This window comes from Peromyscus maniculatus, chromosome 13 (assembly GCF_049852395.1).
Source record: "Peromyscus maniculatus bairdii isolate BWxNUB_F1_BW_parent chromosome 13, HU_Pman_BW_mat_3.1, whole genome shotgun sequence".
In the NCBI taxonomy this organism is placed as follows: domain Eukaryota; kingdom Metazoa; phylum Chordata; class Mammalia; order Rodentia; family Cricetidae; genus Peromyscus; species Peromyscus maniculatus.
Window position 1 is genome coordinate 20,879,008 of NC_134864.1, and position 10,331 is coordinate 20,889,338.

The 10,331-nt window shown below is 41.3% G+C and overlaps 1 pseudogene; it reads right to left on the reverse strand.

Moving 5' to 3' along the window:
- Window positions 1-9,129: 9,129 nt before the first annotated feature.
- Window positions 9,130-9,947, reverse strand: LOC121822133 (splicing factor YJU2 pseudogene; annotated as a pseudogene).
- Between the last annotated feature and the right edge of the window lie 384 nt (window positions 9,948-10,331).

Below are 10,331 nucleotides of genomic sequence, written 5' to 3' on the forward strand. Positions count from 1 at the left end.
TATTTATTTATTTATTTATTATACAGTGTAATGTCTGCATGTATCCTTGCAGGCCAGAAGAGGGCACCAGATCTCCTTACAGATGGTTGTGAGCCACCATGTGGTTGCTGGGAATTGAGCTCAGATCCTCTGGAAGAACAGCCAGTGTTCTTAACCACTGAGCCATCTCTCTAGCCCTCAAATTATTCTTGATCACACAAAAAGGCTAGCTTTATTAGATTTGCCCTAATTGCTTACACAAGACTTGTTTTATAATAAGATATTAAATGTTTTGTGTAGCTTTAAAAAAGGTGAAACTCCCAGTATATGCATAAACAAGCTATATATGGTCTCATTCACACCTATAACACCAGTGCTTTAAGGACAGAGACAGGAAGATCAGTAGGAGTTGCTGACTGCCAGCCCACCCCCAAACAAAACAAAACAAATCCCTTACACCAGATGCCACCCCTGGGACATAGGGTACCATTATATACCTTAAGGTCAAAAGGAAAGAAAAGAATATGAACAAGTGTCAGCAAATCAAAGATGAGCATAATATTGTTAGTGGGTTGTTTTTTTTTTTTGTCTTTGTTTCTTGATGAGATTCAGAACATGCCACCCTCAAATGTAATACCTTAGTATATTGAATATTTTAAACGTAAAGAATCTGAGAAAAAGATAGAAGATAGATGGTCACTCTGACCTTCCTTAGGTCCTTCTCACTCAGAGCAGACCTCAAGGCCTGAGTGAAGTATGAGGCTCTCTAACTGCAAAGAAGAAATAGCCTGCTCTCCAAAGACAGAAACTTCGAGAATCAGGACAAAGAGGCCTGGCTAAGCTTCCCTGATTTGTTACCATTAGATTGTTCTACTTCTTCATCACCAGCTCCTCCTTACGGAACCTCTCGTGTGACAGTGCTCAGAGCTTATAGGCTGCTTTGGTTGTTTTAGATGGGGAACAGCACTTTGTTTTCCTTACAAAGCCTCTCTTGTCAATTAAAACATACATATAAGTATTTTAACGAGGTTTATTATTATTATTTTTAATGTGTTCTCTGTTATTGGAACCTAAGCCATGGGCCTTAGAAGGATAAAGAAAAGATATATTCCCTCCTGTTTGATGCAAGGCTTGGCAGGGCACCGCTATATCTTACCTTGGTATTGACCAGCTTAAAATACTTTTAGCCAGGTGGTGGTGTTGCACACTTTAAGCCCAGCACTCGGGAGGCAGAGGCAAGTGGATCTCTGTGAGTTCAAGGCCAGCCTGGTCTACAAAGAGAGTTCCAGGACAGCTGGTGCAACACAGGGAAACTCTGTCTCACAAAACCAACAAACAAAAAACTAGTTGTTTTTAGAAAAATTTGTGAGTACCAGTGCTAATGAGCCAAACAGGGCTTCTCTGATTTGCTATTCAAACATTAGCACTAAATGTCGACATCACAAAATGAGCTTCAGAATTGGGGCGGGGGTGGGGGTGGGGGGTAGAAGGGTAGAGGGTGGAAGACTTGTAAGGAATCTTGGACTGCAAACTAAAAGCTTGCTCATTTGCCAGGTTGAGGCTAAGAAATCAATGGTAAATCTCTATCCCATGACTCTAATAGTTGGTGCCTCACACCTTAGATCCCTGTACTCGAGGCAGAGGCAGAGATGACTAGATCTCTAAGTTCAAGGCCAACCTCACCTACACAGAAAGTTCCAGGTTAGCCATGGCTAAAATATTGAGAGTGTGTCTCAAAATAATAAATAAATAAACAAACAAACAAATAAATTATTGCCATATCTGTATGTTTTGGTGAATTTTTCTCCTTTGTAAGGGCTTCAAAATTAACAAAGTCTCCTGGTCTGCTTTCTATCATCTTCTTAAAGCCTAGGTCTCTAAACCCTGTGTTCTGGGTGTTCTCCACACAAGTAACCAGCCATATCTGATTAAAAAGAGCAGAGGGAGATTGGAAGGATCTGGAAGAAGTTTGGGGAGAGAGAAACATGATCAAAATAGAATGTATGAATAAAAATTTAATAGGAAAAAAATTTAAGTGACATTCTCAAAACACACTCCGTGAAAGGCCTTAGTTACACATTTACTCAATCATTGCATGGTATCTAGGCAAATACCTTCTCTTTTTTTTTTTTTTTTTGAGATTTATTTATTTATTATGTATACAGTGTTTTGTCTGCATGTATGTCTGCAGGCCAGAAGAGGGCACCAGATCTCATTACAGATGGTTGTGAGCCACCATGTGTTTGCTGGGAATTAAACTCAGGACCTCTGGAAGAGCAAACAGAGGCTCTTAATTGCTGAGTCATCTCTCTAGTCTTCACAGATACCTTGTTGTTGAAGTCAAAGTAATTTTTAAGAAAATGAGATAATATAGACTCTTAAATGCTAATTAGTCAGAAAAAAAATAAGATATTTTATTTTAGCATGCAGAACCAGCCTGCTAAACCCAGTCACAGATTATTTAAGAAGAAAGAGTAAGAGCATTTGCTTTACTAAAATTTGGAGGCACTCTGCTCTCATTAGAGCCATTATTCTGGACTAACAGAATACTGTAAGTTCTGAGTCGATTGGATGGATAGAATTAAAAAGTTATTTAAGTGATACAACTTCAGAAGACTAATGAGCCATCTTTTGTTTTCCTTAAGTGTCTACACTTTTAAGTAGCCAGTATTTAAACCTTTCCATAAGTCTCTACAACTTTCTTTATTTGAGCCATTTTTTTTAAAAAGCAGAAATTTTGCTTTAATTGCAAATATAAAAGTAAATATGCGTGTGGATCAATGATAGACCTGAGCTTGTACCTGTGTAATTTGTACCTTACAACTTTGTAAGAATGCACTGTCTGTGGGTAAGGACTCACAGAGGGATGCTAGCTCAGGGCATCTAGCTCAATCTTACTTTTTTTTAATTGTATTTTTTTATTATTGAAAATATTTTTTAATTCAACTATATTTTTATCATGTTCTTTCCTTTCTCCAAGTCCTGAACAGATCCTCTCCCCGTCCCTACCCACCCAATCGTAAGCTCTTTCTCAAATAAACAGAAACCCAATACAGCAACAAAACCACTTAAAAGGAAACCAAGAAAACAAAATAAAACACTACCAAAAAAGAGAAACACCAAACTATAACCAAATAAAAGTACCAAAAAGGGGAACTGGAGAGATAGGGCAGCAGTTAAGAGCATTGGCTGCTCTTCCCAGGGACCCTGGTTCAATTCCCAGTACCTATATGGCAGCTCACAACAATAACACCATTTGCAAGGGATTGGACACCATCATACAGACATACATGCAGGTAAAACATCAATGTACACAAAATAAAGATAAATCATTTGAAAAAAGCACAGGCAAAAAAGACTCCACAAAAGTTTTGATCTGTTATATGTTGGTCAACTACTCCCCAACAGGAGGCCTATACATTTTTTTTTTAATGCAACAAAATAAAATACAATAAGACAATAGAAAAGCTATCACATCAAAGTTGAACAAGACAAACCAACAAAAGGAAAAGAGCCCAAGAGAAGGCACAAGAATCAGAGACCCACTTGTTCACACACTCAAGATTCCCATAAAAACTCTCAACTAGAAGCCATAATATTTAGGCAGAGGACCTGGTGCAGACCCATGCAGGGCCTGTGCATGCAGCTTCAGTCTGGGAGTTCATATGAGCTTCATATTGCTCATGTTGATGTGGAGGGCCTTGTTTTTTTGGTGTCCTCCATTCCCGCTAGCTCTTACACTCTTTCTGCCTCCTGTTCTGTGGGACTGTCTGGCACCCGAACGTGGGGCTAAAGAAAAAAAAAAAAAAAAGAGGGACTAAAGAAAAAGGACAAATGAACAGGGATAAAGGCCGGTGTTATGAAAAAAAAAAAATACTAAAGACAAAGTCCCTTAACCAAGAGGCGCTCCAATAAAGTGTGATCTGAGAAGAATCCTCGCGTGGTGGTAAAGAGGATTCAGAACTCAACACACGGAGTGGTGACGTCGGTAAGTTCTCCAGGAACGGTGACGTCGGTAAACGCCCCACAGTTCCTAATTCTCTCTCTCAAATGAGCGGCAGCCGCAGGTTTGAGTTACTGGCGGGTTCCTGGGGCTTGGAAGAGAGAGGAAAAGGAACATTGACAGTTATATAAAGAAATAGAAAGTTTAAAAAAATAAAGTCGTTAAAGAGAAAGTAAAAGTAATATAAAAAATAAGCCATGTAAAGATGGATATCACACAGAGAGTTTGGATTATATTGTCTTTGGGATTTTTAACTGCAGAAAAACATTTGATCGTAAAAGATGTTGAGTTAAACCAATATGTATATATTAAAGATATCTTGACTTTAAAATTTGGATATAAGGATGTGTTACTTTGGAAAGGAGACTCTGCTTTTGTCTCTACAGAAAGCCAGAGGCTATGGATTTGTTCCAGATTAAGATACATCAGGTTTGACCAGCCAAGACCACCTGAAAGGTCTCCGATGACACCATGGCCCAGATGATCCAACATCCAGAATCGTTTCAAGGCAACTGGCTCAGACGATACGGTCTCACGGACTACTCCATGATCCTAAAATTTTCTTTGCATCCCCATAAGATACAGCGCCCCCCTCCAGCAGGAAGTAGTTAAGAGAAGCTACGCCCAAATTCCCAAATATACCAAGCTGACTTTGGAGATGTGTAAAAGTTAAAACCTTCCTTTTTAAAAAAAAGAAAAGGGGAGGTGCTGTGGGATGTTCTGTATGTCCTGTGGGAGCCCTTCTTGGGTTCTTTGTGGCGTTACCCAGCAGGTCCGTATAGAGGATGATTAGGACCATGGGCCTGAGTGCAGGTGTTTGAGATGGTCTGCACTTGGCTGTGCTGGTGGATGGTCTGTATGTCAAGTTGCTCTGATTGGTTAATAAATAAAACCTGATCGGCCGTGGCTAGGCAGGAAAGATAAGCGGGACTAACAGAGAGGAGAAATAAAAGGACAGAAAGGCAGAAGGAGACGCTGCAGCCGCCGCCATGACCAGCAGCATGTGAAGACGCCAGTAAGCCACCAGCCACATGGCAAGGTATAGATGTATGGAAATGGATCAATTTAAGATAAAAGCACAGTTAGCAAGATAAGGACAGTTGGCAAGAGGCCTGCCACGGCCATGCAGTTTGTAAGCAAAATAAGTGTCTGTGTTTACTTGGTTGGGTCTGAGCGGCTGTGGGACTGGTGGGTGACAGAGGTTTGTCCTGACTGTGGGCGAGGCAGAAAAATCAAGCTACATTTGGCGCCCGAACGTGGGGCTAAAGAAAAAAAAGGGGAAAAAAAAAAAAAAAGAGGGACTGGCGGGTGACAAAGATTTGTCCTGACTGTGGGCAAGGCAGGAAAATTCTAGCAACAACTGTCTGAGCTATGAGGGGAGGGATTTGATGCAGACGTCCCATTTAAGACGGAGTGTTCCATGGTCTCTCTCTTTCTACTTAACGTCTGGCTATGGGTCTCTATATTTGCTCCCATTTGCTGCAGGAGGAAGCTTCTGTGATGATGGCTGAGCAAGGCACTGGTCTGTGAGTATAGCAGAATGTCATTAGGAGCCATTTTATCGTTACATTTTAAAAATCTTTTTAGACCAATATTAATTATTTGGTTTTATCCTAGGTCCCTGGGCTATCTAATCTCAGTTTCTTGATTACCCAAGCAGTGTTGGGTATGGGTTCCATCTTATTGAGTAGGCCTTATGTCAAATCAGTTGATTACTCCCTCAAACTCTGCCACCATTGTCTTCCCTTTTCTGATCTAATGAGATGATCATGTGTTGTTGTTGTTGTTTTTTGTCTTTCAGTCTGTTTATATGGTGTACTACATTTATCAATTTACAGTTGTTGAACCATCCCTGCATCACTGGGATGAAGCCCACTTGATCATGGTGGACAATCTTCTTCATATTTTCCTGGATTCTATTTGCAAGTATTTTATTGAGAAGCTTTGTATCTATGCTCATAGAGATATTGGTTTATAATTTTCTTTTTTGGTTGAGTCTTTATGTGGTTTAGATATCAGTGGAATAGTGTCCTCAGAGAGAATTAAGAGCTGTTCTTTCAGTTTCTATTTTGTGGAATGATTTGAGAAGTATTAGCACTAGTTTTTCTTTGAAAGTTTAGCAAAATCCACCTGGCCCTGGGCTTTATTTTAGTTGGGAAACTTCATTATTGTTCCTGTGTCACTAGCAGCTATGGCTCTGTGTATATTATTTCATCTCCTTTTAATGTTGGTAGGTCATATGTTATCAAAACATTCCTTCATTTCTTTTAGGTTTTCCAGTTTGGTGGAGTACGCACATTTAAAGTATGGACTTAATATTCTAGGGATTTCCCTGGTGTCTGCTGTAATGTCACACTCTTCATCTCTAATTTTATTAATTTGGATTTTCTCTCTTTGTCTTTAGTTAATTTGAGTAAAGTTTTGTCATTCTTATTGACTTTTCTCAAAGAAAAAACTTACTTTTATTGATTCTTCGTATTGTTTTGTTGTGGTTGTTTCTATTTCATTAATTTCAGCCCTGGGTTTGGTTATTTCTTGTAGTAGAATATTTTAAAGTGTGGTGTTTTTTTTTTTTTCATGTTTTGTTCATGTTGCATTTGTTTAACTCCGTGAAGCTGTGTTACTGTGCCTGAGTAAAACACCTGATGGTCTAATAAAGAACTGAAGGGCCAATAGCAAGGCAGGAGAAAGGATAGGCGGGGCTGGCAGGCAGAGAGAATATATAGAAGGAGAAATCTGGGAGAAGGGATTGAAGATCCAGGAGCCAGAGAAGGAGGAGGACATCAGAGGCCAGCCACCCAGCCACCCAACTACACAGCAAGCCACAGAGTAAGACTAAGATTTACAGAAGCAAGAGAATGGGAAAAGCCCAGTGGCAAAAGGTAGACAGGATAATCTGAAGTTAAGAAAAACTGGCTAGAAACCAAGCCAAGTTATTCATAAGTAAGAATAAACCTCCATGTGAGGTTTATTTGGGAACAGGATGGCAGGCCCACAAAAAAGCAGAAACAACAATAAATTATTGCCATCTACTCCTTTGAGGTGTTATTTTTGTTGTTGTGGTGGTGGTTATTCTATAGCTTTCAGGTGTGTTGCTAAGTTACTAATATGATATCTCCAACTTTTTGATGTAGGCATTAGTACTATGAACTTGCCTCTTATAACTGCTTGCCTTGTGTCCCAGTGTTTGGATATGTTGTGTTTTCATTTTAATTTAATTATAAAATGTTTTTAATTTACTTCTTGGTTTCTGTCTTGGCCCATTTTTCTTTCAGTAGTGAGTTTTCAGTTTCCATGAGTTTATATACTGCTGCTGTTGTTGCTTTTTGTTGTTGTTGATATCCAGTTTAATCTGTGATGGTCAGAGAAGATAAAGGGTGTTGTTTATTTACCTATTATTTATTTCAGTTTTCTTATATCTGTTGGGACTTGTTTTGTATCCAAGTATGTAGTCAATTTTGGAGAAAATCCCCTGAGTTGCTAGGAAGAAAGTATACTCTTTTGTGTTTGGGTAAACTGATCTGCAGATATGTGCCAGGTCCATTTGATTTATGATGTTATTTAACTCAGCATTTTTCTAGGAATGACCTGTCTATTGGTGAGAGTGGGGTATTAAAATCACCCACTATCACTCTGTGATTATCAAACTGTGTTTTTAACTGTAGTAATGTGTAGTGATATTGAGTCCTCCAATATATTGTGCACTCTAATAAACTTATCTGGGGTCAGAGAACAGAACAGCCACTAGATAGACATAGAGGCCAGAAAATGGTGACATACATACCTTTAATCCTAGCATTCCAGTGGCAGAGATCCCTCTGAATCTCTGTGAGTTCAAAGCCACACTGGAAACAGCCAGGCATGGTGACACATGCTTTTAATCCCAGGAAGTGATGGCAAGAAGCAGAAAGGTATATAAGGACCAGGAACTAGAGCCTTTTTAAGCTTTTAGGCTTTTGAGCAGCAGTTCAGCTGAGATCCATTCAGGTGAGGACTCAGAAACGTTCAGTTTGAGGAAACAAGATCAGCTGAGGAATGGGCAAGGTGAGGTTGGCTGTGACTTGTTATGTTTCTCTGATCTTTCAGCATTCACCCCAATATCTGGCTCCCGAGTTTTTTTATTATAAGACCCTTTAAGATTTGTGTTACAGTAATGTTTCTTTTATGAACTTGAGTACCCTTGTATTTGGTGCAGTGATGTTTAGAAGTGTAATACCCTCTTGGATTTTTTTTCTTTAATGAATATATAGTCACCTTCCTTATCTCTTCTGACTAGTTTTGGTTTGAAGTCTATTTTGTCAGATAATAAAGTGGTTACATGGGGCTCTCTTTAGGGGGCCATTTGCTTGGAATACCCTTTTATATCCTTTTATCCTGAGGTTATGTCTATCTTTAATGGTGAGGTGTATTCCTGGGATGCAGCAGGAGGATAGATCCTGTTTTCTGATGCAATCTGTTTCTGTGTCTTTTATTGGAGGAATTGAGACCATTAATACTGAGTTCTCAGTTAGCAGTGTTTATTGATTCCTGTTATTTTACTGTTATGGTGTGGGCTCCCCCCTGCACCTCTCCACTTTTGATTAGTCTGGGATTATTTATTCCTTGTATCTTCTTGGGTGCGGTTATGATGGACCAGCCAGATTCCGTTTTAGGGCAAAAAGCCGTTTTGTTATAAGGTCAGAACAAGTTGTTTCTATTAGCTACAAGACTGAGGACTGATTCACACATGCTCTACCCTGATAAGATAAGGCGTTTTGCCAAGGAATCTTTCGAAGTTCTGCCAAGATGATCTGTCAGATAACCTAATCTATCTGCTTCTGTAACATTTGCTTGAAAAATCCTCAGGTCAAAAAATCCCCAGTTTACACTTTTTCCCTATGAGAGGAGGCCTGAAAAGTTAACCCACTCTGTACTCTCAAATCCCGATTTGGAGAGTCAGTGCTATGCACAGTAAATAAAGCTTGCTTAATTGGCTTTAATTTGCATGACAGTTTTCATTCTCAACTGAGGGGATCAACGGTTAACCTCTTCAGAATGAAAATTTCCTTCTAGTATCTTCTGAAAAGCTAGATTGGTGGGGGGGAAGTGGCTTAAATTTGTTTTTTTCTGTGTATAGCTGCCCTGTGCTCGCCTGCTCGCTCGCCTGCTCACTCCCCTGGTCTCCTAGCTCCCATCTCTTCCTCTGGCTTCTTGGGTCTGGGATGCCACCATGGGGGCTCAGCTGTCACTGTCCCCATATGCCCCAGCTGGCTCAGGGAGGAGGCCCCCGTCCTCTGGGGTGCAAGGTTGGCCGCCTTCCTGCTCTTGGGGGCACCTGTGGCGGGCATCTGAGCCGACGTTGACTTCCACCTGCCTTCACCTTCTTTGGCACAACCAAGCCGGCCAGCTGTGCTCTGCTGCCCACTGCCTCCACCCTCTTCTTGGCCTTCGGCACTTGCCCAGGATGGCTGTGGGGTTGGGTCTTGCTGCTGCCCATGGTCGGGATGGGGGGCTTCATCTTCTGAGTCAGAATCCTCCAGAAGCCTGCGGTGGCAAGCGTCTCTCAAGAGGGCTACTGATTTTTCCCTTCATACTTTTCCCAGTTCAGCTCCTCGTCCTCCCGCTCCTTTTGCGAGCTTCTCCTCCTCCCCCAGGAGCTTCCCGGTCTGGAAGTTGCCCGTGGCCCTATGCTCCATGGTGTAGTTCATGTTCTCCGGGTCTATCTTGAAGGTGATCTCGGCCAAACAGTGCATGCAGAAGCAGAAGACAGGCAGGTCCAGGCAGACCTCATTCTAGACCGTTTCCTTGCATGCATTGAACTGCTTCCCCATGTAGATGTATTCTCCACATGTCTTTCTTACACTTCATGTTGAAGGAAGACATCCGCCAAGCCAGGTATTGCCCGTCCTTGGGTAGCTTGCATTTCGGGATCTGGGATCCTTGACGGGTTGAAGTCAGGTGGGTAGTATTTGTTTAAACTTTCCATTCCGACACCTCCGCTTCCTGTCCCTCGCACAAGTGAAGACGCAGTTCACTTTGGTCCTTTCGGAGTTTATCCAACCAGGTGACACAGTTCTCTTGATGTCACTTCCTTGGCCGTCCTACTGGCTGTAGCTTACAGGCTTTAGCTTTCTCATGGGCTGCAATCTCTGTCAATCAAAGTCACATGTACACTTTCGTTCCCTTCCTGAGTGCCCCTAGGTGAGGCAGTAAATAAAGGTTCCGGGAGCATCAGCCTTAAAGCTGAGCCTGACAAACCAAGCTCCATCTCCAGGATCCACATGGTAGAAGGAAAGAACTGGCTCCTGCAAGTTGTCTTCTGGCTGCCACACTCACCATGGCATGCCTGCACACACACACACACACACAC